The following is a 26,730-nucleotide window of genomic DNA, read 5'->3' on the forward strand; positions in this document are numbered from 1 at the left end:
GTACATCTAGAATTGGTAGCAAATTTGAACACTGACACATTTATTGTAGCTTTTTGAAGGTTCATTGCACGAAGAGGAATTTGTAGAATAATTTACAGCGATAACCAAAAAACATTTATCAAAGCTGATTCAGTACTGAAAGGAATTTGGAATAACATTTCAAAAGTAAAAGTTCTAGATTATTTCTCAAAAAACAAAATAACGTGGAAATTTATTGTGCCTAGAGCCCCTTGGTGGGGCGGTTTTGGGGAAATGATGGTTCGTACTGTGAAGACACCACTGAAAAGGTCCTTGGAAGGACTTGTTTTACGTTTGAAGAAATAGAAATTACATTGATTGTAATTGAGGCAATTATCAACTCTAGACCATTGTGTTATATCTACGAACAGCCTTCTGAATCAGAGCCTTTAACTCCAGCGCATGTTTTAGTAGGAAAACGACTAACAGCATTGCCTCATGGATTGCCTGTAATAACTGGATCTGAATCCAACAGAAGAATACTTACAAAAAAATTGAAATATCGACAGCAAGCCATTAATCACTTTTAGAAACGCTGGAGGAAAGAGTACCTGTTAGAACTCCGTTTCGCATATCAAGTCACTCCAGCAGAATCCTCATAATTTAAAGTTGGTGACGTAGTGCTAATCCATGACGAATAGTTACCGAAGCATCTTTGGAAATACGGATGTATTAAAGAGCTGTGTTTAGAACGTGATTCAAAAGTTAGATCCTGTGTACTTCAAACACCGATAGGACTTATAAAGATACCCATTCAATTACTATATCAATATGAACTGGACTTAATGAACTAATATTTGAATAGACAGGCTTAAATAGTTTTTGCATGTTTCCATTTACTCATATAATTCATGTGTTATTTTTATTACTTTAGATTCCAGCCTTATTGTATTTTGAATTTGAATATTGTTTGCCTACCATATGTAAATATATTTCAGTACATTTTATTTTTATCCAAGAATTTGAAATACCTAATTTGAAAGTGTTGGATACTTAACGATTAATTTAGTTTGTACTTTGAATTAATGATTTTCTTTTAATAGTGATTGTTCATCCGGGGGCAGTGTGTTTTGACTGCCGTTAGGTAGAACCTTTTTGGCAACCCTGTTAGTTGCACTCTGTTCTGAAGAATTGTAGCAAGAACTGACTGACTCGGTGACAATGATTTGAACTCTCGTTTGAGAGTAATTTATAATAGTTAAAATTTTGTAAATAATTTTTGTATGTAGTTTTAATCCGTGTGCTGATGTGTTCACATATTGAGTGACTTTACTGAACCGTATTTTGCACGCTAAAATTATGACTAACCTGCATTTTAAGAGGATTATTATGGCGGATATTATTATTTGTGTTGTGACTGCCGTTAGGTAGCGCTGAAGCGCATAACTAGACTTTGTACTTTTTGGCAACCCTGTAGTTGCACTCTGTTCTGAAGAATTGTGGCAAGAACCGACTGAGTCAGTAACTTGAACTCCCGGTTTGAAAGTAATTTAGAATAGTTAAAATTTTGTAAATAAATTTTGTATATAGTTGTAGTGCGTGTGCTGATATGTTCATATATTGAGTGACTTTACTGAACCATATTTTGCACGGTAAAATTATGACTAACTTGCAATGAAGCGGATTTATGGGTCCTACGCGACAGGACTGAAAAAATTTAGCAGGTAAGCGCATGCTTATTTATAACTTGATATATTTTGATATAGTTTAAAGTAATGGAAAATCTTGATAAATTGAAGGGAAACGCGCAGTTTTGCGTACCGCTACTACAAAACTGTAAACAAAAATAGAAACGAAAATTTTAAACGTAATATTCCTACAGTATCTGATTTGTCAATTAGTGTTAAGAATAACTGTTTCTCTTGCAGCAGTTCAGAACATAATACTAGTTTCTGTGAATCGCTTTCGATTCCTGAGAAGCGTAAAAAACTGAAGAACAAAGGGAAGTGTTTTGTATGTTTTAGGAAATTCCATATTGCTGCAAAATGTAAATTTTTAAATGAGCATTGTAAAATATGTGGTAGTAAGTTTCATAATGTTTCGATATGCATGAAACCAAAAGAAAGGTCCCCCGAAGTTCCTAAAAACGAAGCATTGAGATCTTCCGTTTCTCAATGTGAGATTAGAAACTCAGATGCATTTCATGAAGTGGAATTGCAAACATATTGCGTAAAAATATCCCCCGATTTAAAGTAAAAAAATTGCTTTATGTCTTTTTGACAGTGGTAGTCAACGGACATTGGCTAAAGTGCAGAATCGCCCACTTATTTGTTTGGCGCTTTTTACAAGAGTAAGAAGAATTTCTAACGCGATGATTTATCCACCTAAAACAAACACAGATGTCGAAAGCAAATTAAAGAAATACGAGTTATCTAATTTGAAATTGTTAAATACTTAATTTAGATGCTAAGCATTTTAGCTACTCGGTTTATTGATCAGCGAAATATATATACGCCCCGTCACCGACTGGGAAGATAAATTAATTGCAGGTGTTAATTACTTTTAGGCTTGTTTAGTGATGGTTGGAAGCATTATTTTGTGGCTTTTTCTCTATAGTGATGTTACGAGACAGTTTCACGCAGAAAGCGTCCCTCATATGAAGGCAGTTATCTATTTTACCATAATAAGGATCATGATTTTAGATAAGTTATTTAATAAAATTATAGCGCAGTGTGCAAGCAAGCCTGCACTTTGTATTGCCCCGTATTCGTTTAAAATCGCCATCGATTCACGAAGGGACTTCCCCAACCAGTTTTCCTTGTCTTCTACTGCTTGCAGCATAGAGGTAGGAAGTAAACGTAACTCCTTGGCTTGGAGTGCGGGGTGAGAGATCGGGGCTTTCGACCATGTCCCTTCTCACGTCGCCATGATTAATGCCCGCCGATTTTGAATGCAATGTTGCCTTCTCTGCTGTACGAAAACTTGAATTATACTACAGCAAAGTTTACTCCATAAATTTGTAGCCGAAAAAAATTTGTGCGAGCTGTTGTGGTTAAATTTTATAGATATATGTATGATATAAGTCAAGTTATCGTAACCTAGTGCTGAGGTCGATCGCGTGTTCTACATTATTATGATTCTGCAATAAGATTAGTCTCAGCTAGGATTGAGCTGATATACTACAGTGATTATTTTCGATTCTACGATTTATCGAGTTTTTTCTGTAGTTGATGCTTCAAGATTGACTTATACGGCGCTCCTTATGTGTATTCATTAGCTAGTGTAGTTTCTGTAGATCTGGCAAATTTGATATATGTTTCAAAAATATTTACTCAAGTGAAATAATAATACTTAGAGAAAAGAAAATAAATATTTTTCACATGCGATATTTGTATGATCTTTCCTCTGGTATGACTGGGTCTGTGGTAAGTACAATACATATTTCTTTCCCTAGGTCACATATCTTACCTTGAATTCATATGTGTCTTAAGGGTTATTTCGGCCACAACGCAATCTAAGCTAATTATCCAATAATCAAAAATCCACACCATAATACCCAGGTATATATTACGATGAATTTCTATACAGATGTATACATAGTTCAAGATATGCGCTTTCTGGCGAGTTTCCCGTGAGAAACTATTACCAGCTTATATTAACGTTAGACACGTAATAAACGCAGAGAAATCATACATCTAACATTATCTTCTTGGAAAATAATAATTAATACATATGCAATTACGGTATTAGCCCCTTTTAATAACCAGTATGAGATAGAAAACACATTTGTTTTAACCTTAATATTACTAACACTTAGCCGTTGTGAATAATGAACGATAATTTAAAATTACAGAGGAATTTATGCTTGAACAATTTTTAGAATATATACAGCCGATAAAATCAAACTTATAAACTTTACTGATAATATCATGAAGTCACGTTTCGTCTAATAATTAAAATGACTCTAGAAGTAATTATTCAAGCTTTCAAATGCTTAAAATAATACAACCAATTCCATAAAAATTTATGATTACAATGGCAAGAAAATGGGTTGCTTCAGATGATCATTATTTTTATTAACACTGAAACTGCCTTTCAGAAAACGATACTTTGCTTCGACATCAACTACTCATCCATGGACTTGATTTCGTCAAATATTTGCAGAGTCATGCCTCAAATAAGCTAGAAAATGAATCGCAAGTTCAGAGCATCATTTCAGTAATTAGATTTTGATGAGCTATGGTTTCACCTCATCTTTGCTAAACTGGATCTAAAGCAACGATACAATGCTATTCCATCTATGCGTTTAATAGCTGGTAATAGTTTCCGGTGTTACACTTTGCACTATTTGGAACGTATAATTGAAATACCTTTTATATTGCACATGACAATACTTTAAGGATCATTTCCTTCTTTTTATATGACGAACGTTTAAACTTGTTTTACCGATTAATTGCACTTCCGTCATAAAGACCTGATAAATGTACTGTATCTTTGAATAATTACAGCTTTCTTCCTCTCACACTGCTGTATAAGCCGAGTTTTAATTGCTCTATATTTAGTTTGAGTTGTCCTACAATATTAATTGAATTTTTTCATTTTAAATCACAGAAAAATAACAGGTAATATTCGAACCCTTTGTTTGTTGCTGAATTTACGTATATCAACGCATGCATTTATACAGATACATGTGCAAGAGAAGAAATAAGGATAGAGGAATCTACTGCATATAAACACCAGGAGATACAGTGAGCTTAAGCTATTACTAGATAAGCAGCTGCACTGGATACTAAACTTGCAACGTATAAAAGTGTAAGTATAATAATCTTAAAGAATACTAGTTTGTATTAAACATATCATTGTCAAAAAGGAACTTTAGACCGATTAGTTCTGGAAAATTAATATTCCTTAAAAGCTTTGCCTCGGGCAGACGGAAACCAAATTTAACGGAAAATATTTAGTTCAGTTTGAGAACATTTTAGATCCATATAAAGTTATTTATATAGATATGAAAGATAAAATAGTAAAGCAACTTCTGATATTAATTTGCAATAGTTTTATTTATTCCCTCCCTCTGTAAAAAAAAGCAACTGCTTATAATAAATCCTTCAAATCTGCGCCAGTTTCAAATTAATTCATGTCATATGATCTTACATAACGTTGCTGATCCAGACACTGTCTAAACTTTGATTCAGTAGACATCTACTAGGCTACTGAATCAGAGCTTAGACAATCACGAAACTGAATCGAACATTTTGAGAACTATAAATGCTTTGTCTTCTTTCCCTGACCCTTTCTTTTCTTTTCTCTTAATGCGAAAAATTGCTTCTTATCTAGGAAACATGTTTCCGCTCGCTTCTCAGTTTGATCAATTGTAATGTTATGAACGTAATATAAAAACGCACACAGCTTAACGAACGGGTGTCTATTTCGTCTATTGTGATCTGGAACTTATTACGGTAATGTACTTATCAAGAATTAATTTGTCCAGAAATAAAGTCTACTGAATTATCATGACGGCTGCGTTTATCTGCAAGTTTCATCATTTTATTATGCATTTACAGGCCGTCACCATTAACAGCTTAGGCCATGATTGAAAGTATATTTGTATGATTGAAAGGTCTACGTGTTGTTTGTATAAATCATTTTATATATATATATGGAAACAGTAATCCTCAGTGAAAGAAAATTTTGACAAAATCCATGTAATTCATTTGTTATAGCAAGTACATAACAGGTGATGAATAAAAATTAACTAATGGGATGAAACATATTTTTCTAAAGCGACAAGTATGACTTTTAAGAGAAACTTACGCAGAAACTACATATTATTTGGCATTTTTATTCTCTAGCATAAAAATGGAAAACTTTCCAATTTGCTGTAAAATATAAGTCCGACTTCAACATTTGTTTTTTAAGCTGCGTAGCCTTGCAAAGTGTGGGTTATAAAAATGCAGATACCTAACGAACTTCTTTGCAATTTTCCAGCGTAATACATTCCATAAACTTGTACAACTATTAGGAGAATTTAGTTAATATATGTAGCGTCTTATACGATTTTCGAAAACGGAAGTTTATATCAGGCTTTATAATTACAAATATTTATTTAAAAATACTGTTACTATTTGTATTTTTTTTATCTCAGAATTACAGAATCTAAATTTACTTCTAAAAGCAAAAATAGTTGAATGAATTTGCTAATATGTTTTTTATTTCTTTATAAACAGCATTAAGTTTTTATTTCCGTATGCAGCTACATCCTTTCTGAAGAATAGAGCCTTAATTTTAAACTGCACAAGCATTAATGAGCAATGCGGTTGCTACATAGTTTTCAAGCAATGCCATGCAAAAGCAAATTTGCATAGTAACGGTGCTATGCGAAAAAGATCAAAGAAAATCCATCGCTGCACGTGATGTGTGCAAATGATGGAAGAACATTACCTATGACGACGAGCAATAAATCTGTGGTTTCAGTTCGCGCTCGCTTGTACTCAACACGACACCTGTACAATCCTTCCTCCTCTTTCTCAACACTTTCAATTCGAAGCACGGACGGTGTACCGGAAGTATCAAAAGACGCCTTCGAACCAGGAGATGGAAAGTGCCTGGCTGAAGCCAGCACGGTGTCCCTGGCGTCCACGCTGTATAATGGATTTCCTGTGTCATCCCTGTACCATAGAATTAAGGATACATCTGAGGAGGTCACGTTGAGGTCGCATGGCAACTCGGCTCTGTTTCCAGCCAGAATTGTAAAAGTAGGATAGCCTGTAAAATATGGGACTGTTAGAACCAGAGCGAAACACAAATTTCGCTCATTTTTTTCTGAATTCTATCTTGTCTGTTATTTACAAAACAGAATCCAGTTTTGAGCATTGATTGGTAACATTTGCTTTTAAAAATTAGTTCTGAAGTTTTTTTTATTCCAGTTTCATGAAATAATTTTATTTAAGTGTAAACATCTTTGAGCAATTACAGTTTATTCCAGGAATGAATTTAAGCTTTAAAATAAGCTTTAATATTAATATTTTAACAAGTACTCATTTCTGTTTGATAATTTCTGTAATTAATATGATATCATTTGTTTCACTCTGGTTCTTTAAGTCTCATATTTATTTCCTTCAGAGAATATAACATATCTAAAATTGTGTATAGCTCTTTAGGTTATTTGCAGCTGTAGAACTTTGTTAATACTTTAAATATTAACATAGAAATAAAGCTGAATTTAACACTTTTTATAAGAAATATTTATGCTGAATTAATATAGCTGAGAAATTAATTTTAAGGGGAAAAGACGTGCTTAGAAAGCACATCGTTATCTTATTTAAAATTCTGAGCATGGCGCATGGAATTTAACAATAAGCATTGCCCTAACTCCAGGTTTATGATTTTCTTGTTGAACTATTTTGCGACTCTTTCAATCTTTAAATGATGCAAATAACTATTTTGCATGCTAGAAAACAATATTAATTCCATTTTAGGGCTGAAAAAAAAACATAAATGCCAGTTAACAGTTTAAGATCTTCAAATAAGCTATTCAAGGGATGAAATCTTCAATTAAGGGATTTGAAGCATTTCATTTTTAGCCGGCACAAATTATTAGCTTTTAATAGTGCTCTTTAAGAAACATTTAAGAATGAAGAGAATAATTGCTAATAAATGCTAATTTTTATTTCTCGAATGCAGGTGGATACTTATGAGTGGAAGAATAATGTGAAGTGATTTTATGTTTCTTGGATAAGAACGGCTGATTCTATTAATGTCCAGTCTTCACTTCTTTTGCAAGAAACATACAAAACATGGTGGAATTACGGCAAAAAAATGAAAATGCGTTCAGCGCTGCTGTCAGTTTGTCTTTATTCTCATTCTGTTTCCATAGTTGCAATAATTCTCAAAGTTTATATATTCCAAGAAAGTTTCCGTGAGCCAATAAATGTTTTAGAGTTTTCTGTCTGTCAAATTATTATTATACACTGGGTCCGCAAATTACCTGGCTTTTATTTCTTTTACAAATGTCCTGGCTTCAATCATTTATTACCTGAATTTTATATTCGTCGTAGGTATATAATTCCAATAAAAAAATTTTTAATTGACAGAGAGATTCACGTTTCCGTACTTGAAATTGTAAAAACAGAATTTTGAATCAAATACAAAATTCAAATATTTATACGTTCCGGCGTTTTTTAGACTCGTTTTTAGGAAAATGCTTCTCAGAAATAAAATTAGCAACAGAAAAAGTTTGTCTGCCATACGACAAAAATTGATGAAAATATTTATATTTAAAAATTGTTATATTTAACACAATGGTTTCAAACTAGTGGGCCTCGCGATTCTCCGATGCAATTTTATGCGGTCCGCAAATACATTTCAACTATATGTTTGTTGCAAATATAATGTCTCGAAGATTTCAAGATTTTAGTTATTTGAAATTTGAGTTTGCAAAATTATAAACGAACATGAATAACGCACTAAAAACAGTAAATTGATACAGAGGGCTGTAAATCTTATTCAAATATTAAGATACAGATTTTAAACTTTTATTCCTAACTGTCAAAAATAAATCAGTTATGAATTTTTTGTTTAATAATAACCGATTTGTTAAAGAACAAATTTATATGCCAACAGCGTTTTTTCAAAATTGAAAATTAATAAGAAAAACTTCCATTTGACTTGTTCCAATTGAAAAATGTTCTCTGAAAACTTAGAAATGTTTCAGAATTTGTTTATTAAATACACATTTTAAAACAATTTGTCTGAAAATTTAATATTTAGCTATCAACATATTTGAATAATAAATAGAAAAAAATGTTTTTAATGTATCAAACTTTGCATTTCAGATAGAAAATAAATATAACATTGTATTTGTTTCCTTATCATGTTTTCTTGCGTTACGTATGCTTTATTTAGTAAGACTATTTTAAACTTTATTAGAAGAGTTTTTTTATTGAGTTCACAAAAAGTTTTTCAATAAAAAAATAACAATAAATAGAAAATTCTGGCCCGTCATCTGTTTTCAGATTGTGCATTCCTCCAGCGAGCAGTTTGAGACCTCTGTTTTAACATACAATCTATCTTAACAAATGTATATAATAAGAGAAATTGTAATAATTTATCAATATCCATTTCTTAATGGCAGCTTACACTTTTGTAAATGTTTCCAAGTTTTATTCTTTCTTTTAGGTAACGTCACTTAGGACACGTAGTGAGCGTCGTTCGATTGCGTGCTTCTTCTCATTATGATTTCAGACGTCAAAGAGTTTTCTGCATGTTAGGAATTATATTACATGTTTCTTTCACAGATGTCTCATATTCGGAATAAAGTAGATTTCCTGCTTCTCCGTGTTGGGAGTCAGCATGACAAAACCTCATACAACTGTTTCAATAAAACGGATTTCAAAATTATTCGTTTATTTAGAATATAAAGAATAAATTAAGAAGAACATATAACAACTACAACAGAAAAGCTATAATTATTTATAACTTCCAGAAATCTGGGCTGCTTCCAACAGTTACGAACATAAAGAGCACAAAAATTAAACCTCGATGATAGTAATTTAATTCACATATAAGTCGTTAACGCAAGCTGTATTGCATTTATCTTTGAAAGTAGCATTGAAGAAATTTCATTTTATCATCCGGTCTCTTTAAAATGTGATTCTGTAAGGTCTTGCTTTCTCGTCTTTTAGACATTTTTTTTTTTGTCAAAGTGTATTCCACTTAGCAATAGAACATGCAATAAATAAAGCCCTCAAACAAAAACTAGTAGTACAAAATAAATAAACCTTACAAAACTCGAAGCTGAGCACATTATACTCAACGAAACGGTAATTTTATTTTGGTGATTCTTTTGAGGTCTTACCAATAAAACCTCATCTTTGAATGCGTAATATTCTATTTCTGTAGCTAAAATGTGCCTACTTCGGCAGCTCAGTGGGCAAAAGAAACCTGGTGAGACTCTATAATTCGGTTTAAATTCTGTTGAAATCATGCTGTTACTATGCTGCTCAAGCAAAGAACAACGCTTAGAGAATAGGAAATCAGAGACTATTGCTCCTTTTGGAAATATATTTCAATACATGTTTCCGTCGTTACAACCCTGAAGATTTTAATTGCTTTGCATTCATATATATAAGAAGATTGTAAATTTTATTGGAAGTATACCTAGCAAAACTATGGTCAACTAGAATGCAGATATTTTGTCTTTTTTGTTCGTTTCTAGCAACTTACATAACATATTGCAAGATGCAGATTTACATCAAAATTCGAATTATTTTTCACGGAGAATTATACTGCGCTCAGTGATTTAATATTTTAAAAAATGAGCAAAATATTTCCATTTACGTTTCCATTAAAAAGACATGAAGCTTTTCGAGCAGAAAAACCGATTTTAAACGTTTACATTCCCATTGCCCATTTGATAACTCTATAGTATTTCTTTCATAAAAATCTCGGATCAAAAGGATACCTTGTTGTTATTGATCGTAAACGCAGAGTGTCACTGATATGTTTAACGTACGGTTTATCTTACAGAACATGATCGAAAAATACTTTTTGTTTTTTTTCCTGTTTGCGGGGATGCTTCGCAAATGTTTCAACATTTGATCATTGCTGACTTCTTCAAAACTCAAGAATCATTTTATATACAACAAAAATGTTTTTCTTTTTGTATTCCTTGCAGATTTTGTTTGAGCATCTTGAGTCTCATTTTTTTTTTTCATTTCTCTTCTGAAACTGAAAACGTTTCCTGTTGAAACATTTAAGAAACGTACAAACTGTTCAACATAAAAGGCCTCTAATTAGTGTTATTAGGGGTTAAGTAATTCTGGAAATTACGTTTCAGACGATAAACGGCATTTAAAAAATTTCAAAGAATACAAATATTTTCAGCACATTTGAAATATTTTGCGTGAAAAAGGGTATTTATCAGTTCCATTTAATTATATGTTTGCTGGCATTTGTGAAATTTTGGTTAACTTGTGCGACAAAGGTAGAATGACCAGTGAATTATTCTGAACTGAATATGCTTTTTCTTTAAAGAAATCCGTTTAATGGAAAGAAGGCAAAGGGTTACAGTTTAAGAAACTGTAATTTTCACTTGAAGTATATGAAAGAATTGACATTTCCAGTGTTATAAAGTGCAATTTTTTCTTTCGGGCAAATAAAATATGGTAAATTCAAATAAAATATGGTAAACTAATATAAAATATGGTTATATTATTAAGTTACTTTATTTGCTATGTAGAATAAGACATTGTCCTCTCCTGGTTTAGAAAGTCCTCCACGAAGGCATCCCTCCTCTTAGGCAGATAGCCCTAGTGTGCTTTGCCATAATTAAATAAACTAAAACCAAACCTCTCTTGGTATTAAGAATTTCAATTTTAACTTAAATCTTATATTTACGATTATAAGTTTTAGTGGCTTAGAAAAATATCTAGTTTTATAATGACGCTTATATGTTTTTCAGTAAGCATAGGTTAAATTTTGTTCAAACTCTTGAAAATTTTTTTAAATTTCCACTCCATATATCCTGATTTATTGGGGGTCTAACCCCATAATTTTAATCCTGGAAAAGTTTAAAAAACTGGCTTATATTTTCCACTTGTAAGTTAAACATACATTTATTTTTATACATATAATGAAATTTACTTCGTTTATTAGATTTAGTTTCAGTAAAATCTTTGCATTCAATCCTTCTTTAATTTTGCTAAACAACATGTAAAACTGATACCATTGCTAAAATTTAAATCTGACGTTTTTTGGCATAAACAAAAATCTCATTCCTCTTTCAGCTAAAACAGATTATTACCTAGCCATTGTATTTGTTATTGCCTCATTTAAACGTTTATGTAGATACAATGAAAATGAAATTCCTTAACGCCTAAAGAAATTATCTTTTGAATCAAGATGCCTCGAATTTATAAATTTTAATAAAAATGTAACGATATTCTTGGTTTTAATTTTACGCAAAATGCTGTTCTTGCTGATACGTTTTTTATAGCAATACTAAACATTCTTACTATTCACGCTGTTTGAAATGCTGCGAACATCACAAGAAAATGGAATATATTATTTTTCAAACCATTCTTTCTTAACAGCTCACAGACCACATAATTTATTTATATGAATGAACAAAGCCTTTTTAAGTTTCCCATCAAAGATTCTTTTAGCTACTGTTTATATAATTAAAAGGAACTTGAATTTTCTTTTTCAGACACTAAAGGTGATTTCACAATACATATTCATATTTAAAAGCATGATAGAAAAACAGATAGCATTCATCGCCTAAAATCAAAAACCAAATTTGAACGAGATACCACTACAAATTATGCTTTCACGCACTGTTTCTGTTAAATAATTTTTGCAGAATTAGGTATAAATATGTAAAACGAACGATTTTGTATCAGGTTCTTAATATATGACTTTAGAATTAAAGATCTGCCGCTTTAAAAGCTAAGCGATTCAGAAGCAATCAATTTACTTCTTAACATTTAATTCTTTATTTTATTTTTTAACAACATATTCAGTTAACAGAATTTGAAATATTTATATTTTAGAATACAAAAGCCGTTCGTAATACAGATGCTATTCGTACATTTTTTAGACAATTTTAATTGTATTTACAGAAATATTTTATCTAAAGTTTTGTGTTTTAAATTATTTGTTTGATAACCCTTATTCTTTATTATCTTTCTCCACTGTAATTTCCAAGATAATAAAGCCTTTGGTAGTATCGGAAGATATATTTTATCCCATTCCTCTTAAACAGCTCTCCAGAATCTAAAGAGGTTGTAGCTGCTTGCATTGCTTGATGTAGTTTTATTAATCGATGACACTGTGGGTAAAGAGAAGGTACTTCATGTTTGGCAAATAGGTATAAAATATGTTCCTGGATAATATGTAGAGTTGATCGTAACATTTTTCTCAAATCTCTTTGTTTTTAATTTGCGTTATATGAAAACAAGTAGCAATCATAAATTCCTTCGAAAACCTTTCATTAGATTCTTTGAACCATCTTTTAAGATATTTTTCTGCTCTTTGATGATAATAAATGAACCTTTTTTTATTGCAGTCATTTAAATTCACCCAAGTTTCTTCTATTGCGGCATTTTTCCATTTTTGACAGGAGAAATGTTTCTCATAAACGATTTTGCAACGAGTTCTGCGTTCGACGATATGCCGTGGAGAAAAACTGCACATTGTGCTTTTTCGCCTAGTTAAGATTAAGATCAACATTAAACACCTTGACTGCAGTTGACACTGACCATTTTAATGATTTTGAAACTGTCCTTTGAATTGGCAGATTTTCTTTTAACATTAAAGATCTTACCTTTGCAACATTCGAAACATTCCGTTTTTTCTTTGGATATGTGTTTGGAACGATTTCTCCTCTTAAATCCAAGCTTTGACGTTTTTCCTTTCTTGTTGACAATATTACCAAATTATCGATCGTAGCCTTAGATATCAAAAACTCATGGTTTACACAACATTTTTCATTAACTAGATAATATCGCAAGGAGCACAAACATAGCCTTCCATACATCGCTTATTTAAAAGTGCCATTTTGCGTGAAAACAAAAATTTTTAAGTAGCAGACCATAATTCATACTTTGAAAAATATAGTTGCATTTAAAAAATTTCGAAGCAGATGTTTCCTTTTTGTAGCAAAGCAAAATCGTTTAAAAAATGTGCGAACATCCTGTGTACCTTTTTTTTTCAGAATTTTTTCAGGTCCTTCTACTCTGGCTTAACTATTGCAATATCATTATTTAAAACTGAACTTTGAATTAATGGGGCAAACAATAAATTAATATTTTATACTAAATCTATTGCATCTCAGAAATCCAAACCTTTTCTTTCAACACAGGCCAAATTGTTAATGGTCGTTAATCAAATGACGCCGAAATGCGAGGGCAAATTTTTGTTCTAGTATAATTTTAATGGATTCAGCTACTACTGCTTTATTCAAATCACAAATCATAAACATACAATTGTTAAAGTAGCCATATTAAAGCATCTAAAATATATTCGATAACACAGTTTAGTTAAAAATAAATATTAAAACAGTTGTAGGTCAGCTGCATTCTAGTGAAGGAATTCATTGCCGACAACAGCGCTAAAATTATGTTGCCAAGGCGGGGCAATGAATAAATGTAAATTAATTACAAAAGATGAAGATAAACCTACTCCCACCGTATCAGGTTCAGTCCTGATACAAAGGCAGAAGAGAAAGTTCATTTCCAGGCATAATTCGAAGACACCAGTCTTAGTTTTGACTGTGGCTACGCGAACTAATCCGTCTTTGCCAGAATAGATGTCAATGACACACTCCGACGCAAATAAAATTCAATGTGAAATAAATAGAATTTTCATTAAATTTAAAATGAGTGAAATAACAAAATAAACCGAGGACATGAATTTAAAACTTACTCAGAGGACGAAGTAACAATCCAGTTTATTCTGATTTTGTATTTATTTGATATTTTTACATTTATCTGTATTGCATTTCATTGCCTTTGTCTCTTTGTCTAGAATGGGTTCTAAATGTGTTACGTTTTGATTATATATATAGTTGGAATCGTTAGATAATAACAATTTTAATCTTAAGTTAGGTAGTTAGGTAGTTATGAACAGGATTTTCAGTCTGATCGCGGATAAATACAAGGTCGAACAGAAATCATTTAGATTCAATCAATAACTTCAAGTAGATAGTGAACTTTCTATTGACGACGGCCTTCCTGAGACTACCACTTCTGAAACTGACAAATATTTCTAAGAATAAACAAACATTTATATTGGGCATCACTTCCTTTTACGAGCATTTATATAGAAGACCAAAATCCTCTGAAATCATACGTAAGATAGAGTTTTCGGTTTTCTTAGATTAAAATTTTAATAACCAGATGTTAAATGCCAACTTCATTAATTCCGTAATAACGTTTGCGTCCATTTGCGTACTTGGAACAAAGTCCCAGTGGAAAGCCTACGTTTTGAAACCGGAGCTACATTAATGTAGAGCACTTACGGGCTAGACTTTGTACATCCCACCCCAAAACGGAGATTGCCATTGCGCTCCAGCTCAACGAATATTTAGAAGTTATCACAAGAGAGGGCGCATCAACTTCTAGTGAGTAATAGAATCGTGTCTTGTTGCATAGAAGAGGTCTTAGTTCAAAATCAAATTGTAACCTAATAGAGATATCACTAACTAGATTTAAGCTTTCAGTTCCCGAACTACAAGTTCCTTATTAGCATTTTATTTTAAAGTCAAACTTAGAACCACTTTACATAGATGTTAATGGTTGAAATGCAACACTTATTTTAAAGAAATATTCTGAAAGTATGAAAATGCATATTTTTATTAGGGGTAATTAATATAAAAGCTGTTTAACAAGAATGTGTAATAAATTCGGAGAAACGTATCAAGATCTATAATGTTATATTTATGTTCTTTATCATATATTCTGAAAAAAAAAAATTCTGGAAAACTTCCATGCAGTTCTATAAGGAAATGAGATGAGAAACAGAGTAAATCTTATTACACGGAAGCATCTAAAGAACCACGCATGTTTTAAAACTTGGTACTGGTAGTCTACTAGTAATTAAAACGTTTTAGTATGACTTCTGAGAAATGAGACAAGCTGAGGAAAATGAGATATTCCTGTTACTAAGCACGTTCAGATTAGTTATACTTAGCTCTTGTGCTAATAAACAAGTCATTTTACTTTTAGCTGTTTTCCAAACTTTTAAAAATATGGAGAGGAAAATCCACGCTTCCCAACATAAATGTTACCAATTAGAAAGATTTATTCTTAGTTTATCATAAATTTTAGATGAGAAAATTCTTTGCATTCCCAGATATGAACACAACGACCTTTACTCCCATTTTCAGGAGGGAACAATTATTTCAGATTTGAGTTTCAAATTTGATCTTTGGTTTCGAATTTGATTTCAAAGAAGTTGCATGTATCTTAAAACTAATTTATCCCTTTTACTTGAAACCAGTATCACAACAAATCTGTTGCAATTAATTAGTTAATAAAGCCATATTTTGGAGCAACACGGGATCGGTATTGTACGTTTCTTTTCTCATACATTTCTCTCGTAAAAGGGGGTGAATTTTTGGGCAAGATTATTAACTCTTTAAGGGCTAATGATTAGATCGATAAATAAGAAAATAAAGTAATTAGCTAATACAAACACATTATATTGTTACCTCACAATGTGTACATGCATACTGTTATTCAAGGATATAAAGGACCTTACAATTTACAAAATTATGTTTGAGAAATTGCGTTTTCTTCGGTGAATTTGTAACATAAATATATCATTACTGAAAAATTTAGGACTTGAAGGTCTTTTGCTATTAGAAAAACGCTGTGTAAATGTCAAATATTTAAAATTCTACCTTGGACACTTAAAGCTTGTAGAGACATTAAGTATTTTGGAAGCAGAAGTGATGAAAAATGAGCAACATTTTCACCGAGAATCGAACCACGGACCTCTGACATATGCACCCAGGTTGCTGACCACTACACTACGAAGGCATGCTAAGAAGGCGGGAGAAATACATTATAAGATAACTTAAAATCATTTTTCTATTCTTAAGAAATATCTTGAAAAGTTTCATTTTTTAAAGAGTTTGCCAGATATGATCTAGTAAGATTTAAGTCAATAAAAGTCATATAACAGAAACAAATTGGTAACATAAAATAAGATAGTCATTTCTGTTAATACAAGAAGAAATAAAACATTATTGGCGCAAAAATGCTATTGTTCATTATAAGTATTAGCGTAATATATTGGAAAACTCAATAAACCGACCGATCCCGCTACATTTTGCTCTTGGTATGTATGTTTAACAGTATATGTATTTTTCAATTACATTTCTTCTTTGTCTTCAGTAGATTTATTTATATTATTCAGTAGATTTATTTATATTCAGTAGATTTATTTATATTATTTAGAAATTTAAAGAGGATATAGTGAACAAATAGGTTTAAATTCTTTTCCATTACATGGATTTTATGCAGCTACTAATGGATTTTATGCTCAAACTCTTCCTCAGTCTTGCAAACCTTAATATAATAAATATTCATTGGTAATTGTGAGGGTATTTTTGTTATATAGAAGTTTCGACACCAAGGTTAAATAGCTTTACTTCAAGGTACCATTGTTAAATAAGAAACTTCTATATGTTAAATGTTAAATATGAACCTACTTGCAGTGAAAGGTTTCTACTTCCTCTTAGGGAGAAAACTAAACTCTTAAGAATTTGCTAATTACCCAAACTTTTAGTGATCGTATAGTGAAACGTTAAAGCATTTTGCGTTGTGAAAAAATGCATCCCGGGACCGCGCCGTGAGAGGATCGAAAACATAAGAAAAACATATACAAGATATATAGGAAAAACATATTAAATATATAAAGAAAACATACTGTAATAGGTTTCCAGATTAAATATCAGTTTATTCAATTACATCACAATAAAAAAAATCTTAACCTCATCTGAGAGTCTAAGGAGAAGTCATCAATTTGTCATTTACCCTTTTTTTTATTTAAATTCATATAAAAAAAACTTAAGGTTTGTCTGGTAATTTAAAAGGGGAAAGCTTAAGGTTTGTCTGGTAATTTAAAAGGGAAACAATTCAAAGCCTGAGAATTAATTTAAGATTCGACGCTGTTTTTACTTTCCAAGAAAAAGTTATTAAAAACCCACTCAAAGTTCAGACACACAAAAAATAGCACTTAACTTGGTTGGACATCTTGAAGTGGAGGACTCGTATCTTAATAAGCGTTGACGTCGGCCGGGCTCATCTTTACACTGGTACGTTATTTTACCACTGTAGAACAGAAACAGGAGTACTGCTGCCCAGGACGGCTATCCGCTTGGTCTTGAAAGTCTAAAGTCAACACGCAGGTAACGGGTTTTCATAGTGCCGAAACTAATTTTTCTTCTGTAAAACAGAAACAGGAGCACTGCTGCCCAGGACGGCTATCCGCTTGGTCCTGAAAGTCTAAAGTCAACACGCAGGTAACTCGTTCAAATTTCGCCTCTTTACCAGAACGCGGCAAGGGAGCGTGTTTGCAGCTTCCGGCGAGAAACGTTTTTTCTAGGCAATTACGGCTCGCCTGTTCTTACTCATCCCAAGAGCAAGCTTCACGAGTAACGTCTCAGAAAAAAAAAGGGCTTCCACACCAGTCAGTAAGTCTCGCCTCTTAACCAAAACGCGGCCGGGGAGCATATTTGCCGCTCCCCGCCGGGAAACATCTCTCGTCGTGAATTACATCTTGCCTCTCCCTTTCAAGCCCGTTTTCAAGAGTAACCTCCAAAAGTCCAGCAAGCCCGTAAGTGAGTCCAACTCGAATTTCCTTCGTCTCCTTCACAAACGCGGGCTCCCACTATGGCTTCACTTATCGCCCCCTTAATTTAGACAAAATTTGCGTTTTCAACCCCTGAATGCGGAAATAAGGGTGATCGCGCATGCGCGCCCTTCTTCACTTAGCCAACAACCGGACCCCTCAATCGCCAAAAAACCTGAATGACTTACATTGAAAGACAAGTAGCAACCTTTGACCTTTTTTGTCACGTACTTCCTCTCTTAAGGTCAACTCCACAATGAAAAATCCTTCTAGAACACTCTAAAGGACAAAGCGCGCGAAATCATGACTTGGCAAAAATTGCTTCCCTTTCCCTGCTTCTTTCACAATGAATCAAAGCTTGTACAAAATTTGCAAATAAAAGAAAATAAATAATATTCTTTTAAACTAAAGAATATTCCCATTCATTCACATAGTTTTTATAACGTTATCAGACAAATTCTCTACACAACATTTTTATGTTAAACTTCTCAATTTCACAAAATGTGTCTCAATAGAGCTAACGTAAAATATAAATCATATTACCTTTTATCTTTCCTTATAAGGCTCATATACAGAGAGAAATGCCATTCTAATAATGAGAGGAACTCTATAAGAAAGTGCATTCTGTTGTTCCGTTATTTTCAATATGATAACTTATCAAGAACATTTCTGAATTACAATCTAGTGTTAATACTTTTATTCTTAGATTTGATTATTTGAAGTGTTTCAGGTGTAAAATAGCATTACCAGTTTCTTAAAAAATCGTTTTTTTCTCAAGTTAGCTTCATGTAATATCTCGAGATTATAAAGGTAGTTTAAACTATTTACTAGATCAATATTGCTCTAAATTAATGCAATAATGTATTATATTCAAAAGAAATAATTAATTTGGTTGAGCTTTTCTATGTATTTTATACGTAAAACTAATATATTGTTAAATATGATATTTCCTTTAACAATTTTGGACGATAAGGAATATTTCTCAAAATGAGAAACCTTTGAGTGTAGACGCATATTAAGCATTATACGATAAGTTCCTTTTACCTGAAAATTAAGGAAATATTGTAAAAAAAGAATAACTGTTGTAGAGTTTGGTCTTCTTAGTTAGTATAAAACTAGGTACAAAACTCTAAAAGACCATCGCTAAATTATCACTATGCAAATACCACAACAGACAGGGAAAGTGTGCAAAGGACCCTTTTATCAACTCAAATAAATTTTAGCAGACGACACCAACGCATGCTTACAGAAGCCAACAGATTTGGCTTAAATCAGGGTTTCTTAAACTCTTTGATGTGGGGACCCTATAATATTTGCGAAAATTTTGTGGGATCCCATAAGCATTGCGCAAATCCGACACAGGCGTGAGTGAAACTGTCAGTTTCTTCACTTGTATTGTAATATACTATTGCAGTTTCAGGTCATTAACTTCAACTTTTAAAGTAAAATAAACGTTTCTATTTAAAAAAAATGTGTCAAAACGTTTTCGGTTTTAATTTGTCTTTATTGTTTAATCTTTCAGATACATTATGTAAAAATATTTTGGTAGTTGTAAAATTATGATAATAAGTTAAAATATCAAAATTTATAAAATTTTTGGATACCCCTTACTGCAGGTCTCGCGAAAGAAACTCTGGCCTTGAACTAAAACTAATGAAAATAAGTATAACTTAACGGCTTCATAATTTGTACAGCGCGCAAGCTAAGCTAGCTCTGACCTAAGGTAACAAGCCTATAATAGCAAGAATACCTCAATGCCTTAGAATACTAATCGCAAGAGAATTAAATCTAAACGTGGTGTTCAAGCAGGCAGCAACACTGTGTGGTTTTACTTTCTGAAACCTTCCTTTAAATAGTCATTTCTTTCTACCCAATTTGAATATCGCGCGAATTAGAAATTTACATTCTGGCAAGAAAATGGAAATTAGGGCAATAAGATACATAATTAACATGAAATAAATTGTTAGAAATTTAAATGATACTTTATAATAATTTTTTATGTTTATGTGCTGAGAAAATTGTTGCTGAGAAATTCCGTGCTCAGAAAATCTGAGTTAACTTTCAGGAGTTCTTCAATAAAATGCTTTAATTAACCGTATACAGTTATTCTGTATTAGTAACATCACGTTAGTTGAAAAAATAAATTTGAGGCTCTGTTCGCAATAACATTATAAATATTTTAACTCAAACCAGAAGTCTATTGAATAGTATTGTCTTCACCAATCCTAGAGAAGCTGACTTATATAGAGCTCGATCGAAATGTTAGTTAGCATTTTAAAATTACATTTCAGTAAATATACAGTATACAGCACTCAGGTAATACAGAGTTGTGTGAAATTACGGCGAATGCGAGATTCATGTAACACAGGAAGGCGTAAAATAACGAGAAAATATGGAACAAGTTTATTTTGCATACGTGTTAGGAGCTTTATGAAACGTCTAGTACTGGAATGCAAGTTTAATACAAAACGTCATTGCAATTGTTCAGCATAATGAATATGAAGCAGTGGACAAATTCTAATTCTTATCAAGTTCAACACTAAATCTTCAAACATTACTTGGCAGCTAACCGAGTAATGAAAACACACTCAGTTTCGGAAAACAAAAAATACAGATAGTTACAACACTTTTTTCATTTTACCACTTGGGTTAAAATGTTATTATAAAACCGAGTTACCAGCCGCCTTGACTTGATGGTGTAATGAAATAGCCTTTAAACAGTCTTCGAAATTTACAATACATCTACGAGAGGCTTTAATCATGGACTGAAAACTAACAAATACTTAATCTAAACAAACAAATATGCTTCAGTTTCTAACCTTATACGAGGCAGCCGTTAGTCTCAAAATGACAAGCTGGGGGCAGGTAGCCAGCGTTAATCTAAACTTTTATACATAACAAGCTGCTTTCTAATTAACATTAAAATACTTACTACTCAAATCTGCATAATCTCTGGGATGAGAAAGCCGCGAAGAAATGAGGCAACAGAAAGATGCAATTTAAAATCAAATTGAACATTTAAATTCCAATATAATGCCACAAAACGACTAATTTTTTTTTGCTACTGCAACAGCAATTCCTTCATAGATTTCTCAAATAAACTATTGTTTAAATTTTGTTAACATCATTTTAAAGTTGACCCTTTACCAAAATTTATACATCTAAGCCGGCAGAAGCATCGCATAATTGCAAACATTGTTTAAAATAATAAAGTTTCACCTAGAAAGCTTAATCTGGTATTAACACAACAAACTGAATGGAAGCATTAACCCTAGCCCTTGCAGTTCCTAATACAGCAGGCATTGTTAGTACATTCATTATAGCACGCATTTGATAGATATAATTGCAAATAAAATAATTCGAAATAAAATTATTTTGTAGAAAACCATTAATTTTTTCCATTACGAGTTAAACAGTTTATCTTATCTAATACTGCAAATCCACTGAAATATAAATATTTTATAATTGTACATTTTAGAATTCTGTGTGCATGTTTACCTGTTATATTAAACGAGAGGAGAACGAATTCTACGTAATATTATTTTGTGAAATTTGATCCTAAAAAACTCAAAATAAAGACATAGACTGCAGTATTTCTTGAAATAGAAGGGACACTAATATCCAATACTCTCTCAGAGAGAATTTTTAAATGTAGTATGTGAGCAATTTCAGTACCTAACATAACAAAACACAGAACAGTAACAAAGATACCATAAAGCAAATAGAGGTCATCACAAACTTCTCTAGCAACTGACCGAGGATTTATTGCTGCTCTACCCATAACTCTTCTAGTCACACTAACATTCAGGTTTTCCGAGTAGGAAATTCCCTCTTGACGACTAGAAATTTTCTTCGCTTTCAAGACTTTTAAGTCTTTATTTGTAAGCGTATTTCCTGGGAAATGAGAAATCATCCTTAGAAATATTTAAAATATGCAAGATGTTTATTTATCTTGGTGTAGGAATTTTAAAAAATCGCTTTCACTTGCGACGAATTGATTATTTATGCGAATCTAAATACCTACTAGATATTATTAACCAGTAAATAAATTTAAAATTCTTACATAGCTTACATATTTGTAGTAGATTTTAGCATAATTATGAGAAGAAATTACGACTTCACTAAACAGTAATATCTTTGATAATATTAGAGTTTAAATTAGAACTAATATGCAGTTTTTTATGTAACTATGGAATAAAAACCTGTAATGTAACTAAAAATAATTGTCTTTAAGGAAATTACTTGACTTCGAAGTAGAAAAGTTATTGAAATAATGATACAATAAGATACCTAAAAAGTATATACACAGTTTTTAATGATCATAAAGTTAATATTTATTAACACATACTTTATTTAAATTATTTAAAATAATCTATTAAGGTGACTAATTTATTTTGTGAATGTTTGTTTTTAAACGCAGCAGCTTTATTCCAAACATCCATTCTTGGATAACGGGCACGCTTTGCATATTTTGCGACGTACCAAGCTATTTTGGAAAAGTGTAATCTTTGATCTCGACTATCGTCATTGAAAACAAGGATAATTCCTATAATGCAATGCGTCTAGTGATAACTCCCTAAAATGCGATTATCATATCATTTTTACATTCGTATCTCACAGCTTATTTCACTCACAGATTTTCTTACATTCTGGCGTTAGGTCTCTCAATATTTCTTGTTTTCATTGGTCTCATTGATATTAGAGATATTCGAAAGCATTTATACTATTATTCTAAACAGTTCTACTGCTTTAGATTTATTTATAATTCCAATGATGATAAATTGAAAATTGCATAGAGAAGTAGATCTGTTTGAAACTCTTTTCTCCTAATGTGTCTTTACAATTCAATTATTCTTTTCAATCTTTCAGTCGGATAAATTTTCTTCGTTAAAAATTTATTCTAACTCCATCTACTATTTCAGTTTGGTTAAAAAAAACTGAGGAAGAATTAATCGGATTGCCAGCTCTTAAAGTGTGTAAATGTTTTGGACAACTTGCATGCTGAAGAATTTTGGTATAAAAAACACAGTAGAGACTAATAGATGTGAAAAGATCTAATATACTATATCTATATTTGAATTAGAGATCTTCTAATTGCCACCTGGACGGGCTAAAACTTATTCACAACAGCATGCATGATAAAATCAGATAAATATTTATAAAGATTTAAATTAAATTATTTAATACATGTTTAATACCTTTTCGAAAGATATTAAAATTAAAATTGCGTAAATATGGATCAAAGACGAAATTTTATTAAAAATGGACCTCACTAGCTGGTGAGAAGTAAAACAACTGTGTATTGGTAGTTCTATCCATGTTCAAAACCACCAAATGCGATGGTAGCATGATAGGTTTAGTGTTTTGCATCATGTGTAACTTGAATAAGAGCCTGTTTTACTTAAGATAACCTTTACAAAGATCACCCTCTGCTTAGTATGATAACCTAACCAGTGTGCTATGTAGTAAACTAAATAGCACTATCCAATTAAAATAGTACTATTATATGTAAATACTAAAGTTAGTTATATTTTAAAATAATACTTTTACAGAAACATACTTAAGCTAATTATTCTTTTAAATAAAATATTTACAAAAATGGACTAGAGAAAATTGTAATTAAAAAATACTTTTACGGAAACTTACTAGTATTTATATTTAGACGACTCAAAATCCACTTTCAATTACTACTTAAATGAGGAATGCAGCCAAATACAGAAATAAGAATGAAAATTGAATGCATTTGCAGTATAGATCTCGAGAATTTAAACGAGCATTTAATCTACGATAGAAAAATCATTTATTATTCTTCAAAATTTACTGAATCTATAGGACCAAAAGCCCTCATTGTTTATTCAGCAGGTTTGGATGGTAGCAATATGCTACAGAAATCTGTATACTGCAATTTGGATATTAACTGCCTCATTATAACTAACTTATAAGAATGCAAATGTCCGCGTATTAGATTTGTGTATTTTACGTTTTTTTATTTATTGGCTGTGGCTAATATACGTTACAAATTAAGGAATTCGGAAGTACAGAAGAATATATTTAGCAGGACTGCTATTAATACTTCACATTGTTGCATTCTGCGTTTCTCTGTAATAATACCCAAAAATATGCTTTCAATATTAAATTTGAAAAACGAAAATGTGAAATGTTTTAAAATATTATTTTAAAATACATCGTGATACTATCATTTCATTACATAAATACCATATGTCAGTTCGGAAAGAGGGTCAGTTTGAACACCTAACGGTGTTAGTTCAGTTTAGAACAGGTTAACGTCTGAACAAATTATATTTATTTTATTTTGGGTAAAAGAGTATATACGCGATCTGATGTGCGGGGTGCGCATATTTTATTTACAAAATTTTAATTAAATCTAATAATATAATTAAATCAATAGTTAAGCTTAATAATTAAAAGCGATAGAAAGACAGTGAGTGATCGTAATAACTTTAATTATTGTGTTAACAGTATACATATAGCCGTTCAATGAAATATATAATACGGGCAATACAGACATAAAACTTGTCTAACTTAAACTTGTGACTTAAAACTTGTGTAAACTTGAAATTAATGTCCTCTAAACATCCTGCTTCTGCTTGGATGCATTGTCCAAGTCGATGCGGAAAGGTTTCTCGGCATATCCAGTGGAACACCTGATTCCATCAGACGTCAGGTTATCAAGCAGACTCAAACGATGTGCAGAGAGTGTCCTACAAGGAAGCCCAGAAGTAGTCTAGAATTGCCAAATCTCGATAAAGGAATTGTGAAGTGAAACCATCAAAACGAAAAGTCCGCCACCTTGGCAGTGTCTTTTAGGATAGGATACAGCCGTATTTGTGCATGCCTCTGTGCTTTACTGTTGGAAGCAAATTGCATTCACCAACTACACTCATGTCCATAAATTAAGAATAATTCGGAGTCACGCGGAAATCGAACTCTTAAATAAATATACCACCTGTAAAATCACTACACACATCTTCAAGAATTATATGCAAATTTCAGGAAGTAACCAGATGACACCGATGGTACGTCACAATGACGAGAGTGTAAGAGAGTGATATATAAGGAATACAGGCAAAGAAGTAAAATTGTTCGCAGGCGCTTTATAAGCATTTCAGTGCAATAACCGAATAGTTATGACACAAAGGACGCATTTGGATGATTTTTTACGTGGTAGAATTATCCTCCGTCTGGAATGTGGGCGTACCCAACTGGAAGTATCAGACGAACTTGGAATTTTCCAGAATGTCATCTCCAGGCTTTCGCAACGATTCCAAGATGATGGTAATGTGAGTAGACGTTACAGCATAGGTCGCCCCAGAGTTACAACGCCGAATGAGGACCAGTATTTTGCAGTTACTGCCAAAAGAAACACGCGAAGCACAGCCTCAGACCTGTCTCGTCAGCTCTCTTCAGCCTCTGGTACGACAATTTCAAGGCAGACCCTGTACAGACGCTTAGGTCAGATTGGTCTATATGCTCGTAGACGTGTCAGATGCGTTCTAATTACTACAATTCACTGTCGCCTGCGGTTAGCCTGGAGTAGAAAGCATGCATTGTGGACTCGCAACAGTAGGCTTGTGTGATGTTTTCCGACGAGTCCAGGTTTAGCTTGCAGTCTGATTCTCGCCGGACTTTCATATGGAGAGCTCTAGGTACGCGTTACCATCAAGAAAACATCATTGAACGACACCGTTACGATGGTGCAGGAGTGCTCGTTTGGGATGGGATTATTCTGGGTTACAGAACTGACCTGCATGTTCAAATTGGAACCATGACAAGCTAAATCTATCGGGACATCATTCTGGAACATTATGTATGCTTGTTTCGGGGCGCCATGGGCGCATAATTTGTGTTTATGGATGACAACGCCCGTCCTCACCGTGCAAACATCGTAAGCGAATGCCTTCAATCGGAGGATATCACCCGTATGGACTGTCCAGCATTCTCACCGGACTTGAATCCAGTAGACCACGTGTGGAACATGGTTTGCCGACGAGTTGCAGCCCGTCAACCTCCTCCTACGTGTCTACCGGAACTTCGGAGAGCATTGCTTTTTGAGTGGTGTAATATACCCCAAGATCAGATCGATAATTTGATACTCAGCATGCCTAGGCGTTGTACGGACTGTATTGCATCGTGTGGCAGACATACAATGTATTAACAATCATACCAACCATGTAATATTGTTTTTTTGTAAATAGGTTTTTTTTGTAATTTGCTGCAAGGAGAAAAAATCGCTAATTTTTTTTGAATAATATTAAACATATAGCATCTTTTTTTGCTTTTTACCTTTTGTTTAATAAATAAGATTTACAAATAAGTCAAATTTGTTTTACTTGTAACTCTTCCTTTGCCTGATTTTGCATTATCCTTAATTTATGGACATGAGTGTTTTTTGTC

The 26,730-nt window shown here is 32.3% G+C and overlaps 1 protein-coding gene and 1 long non-coding RNA gene across 2 annotated transcripts in view; one reads left to right on the forward strand and one right to left on the reverse strand.

Annotated features, from left to right (window-relative positions):
- The window catches only part of LOC118188680 (CD166 antigen homolog), a 622,864-nt gene that overhangs the window by 322,104 nt on the left and 274,030 nt on the right, over positions 1-26,730 (reverse strand). The window lies entirely within an intron of this gene.
- Positions 1-26,730, forward strand: part of LOC146996744 (uncharacterized) — a 68,713-nt gene that overhangs the window by 40,957 nt on the left and 1,026 nt on the right. The window lies entirely within an intron of this gene.

Source organism: Stegodyphus dumicola, chromosome 6 (genome assembly GCF_044657685.1).
Source record: "Stegodyphus dumicola isolate Sdum_Otavi_A_Nest chromosome 6, ASM4465768v1".
Lineage (NCBI taxonomy): Eukaryota > Metazoa > Arthropoda > Arachnida > Araneae > Eresidae > Stegodyphus > Stegodyphus dumicola.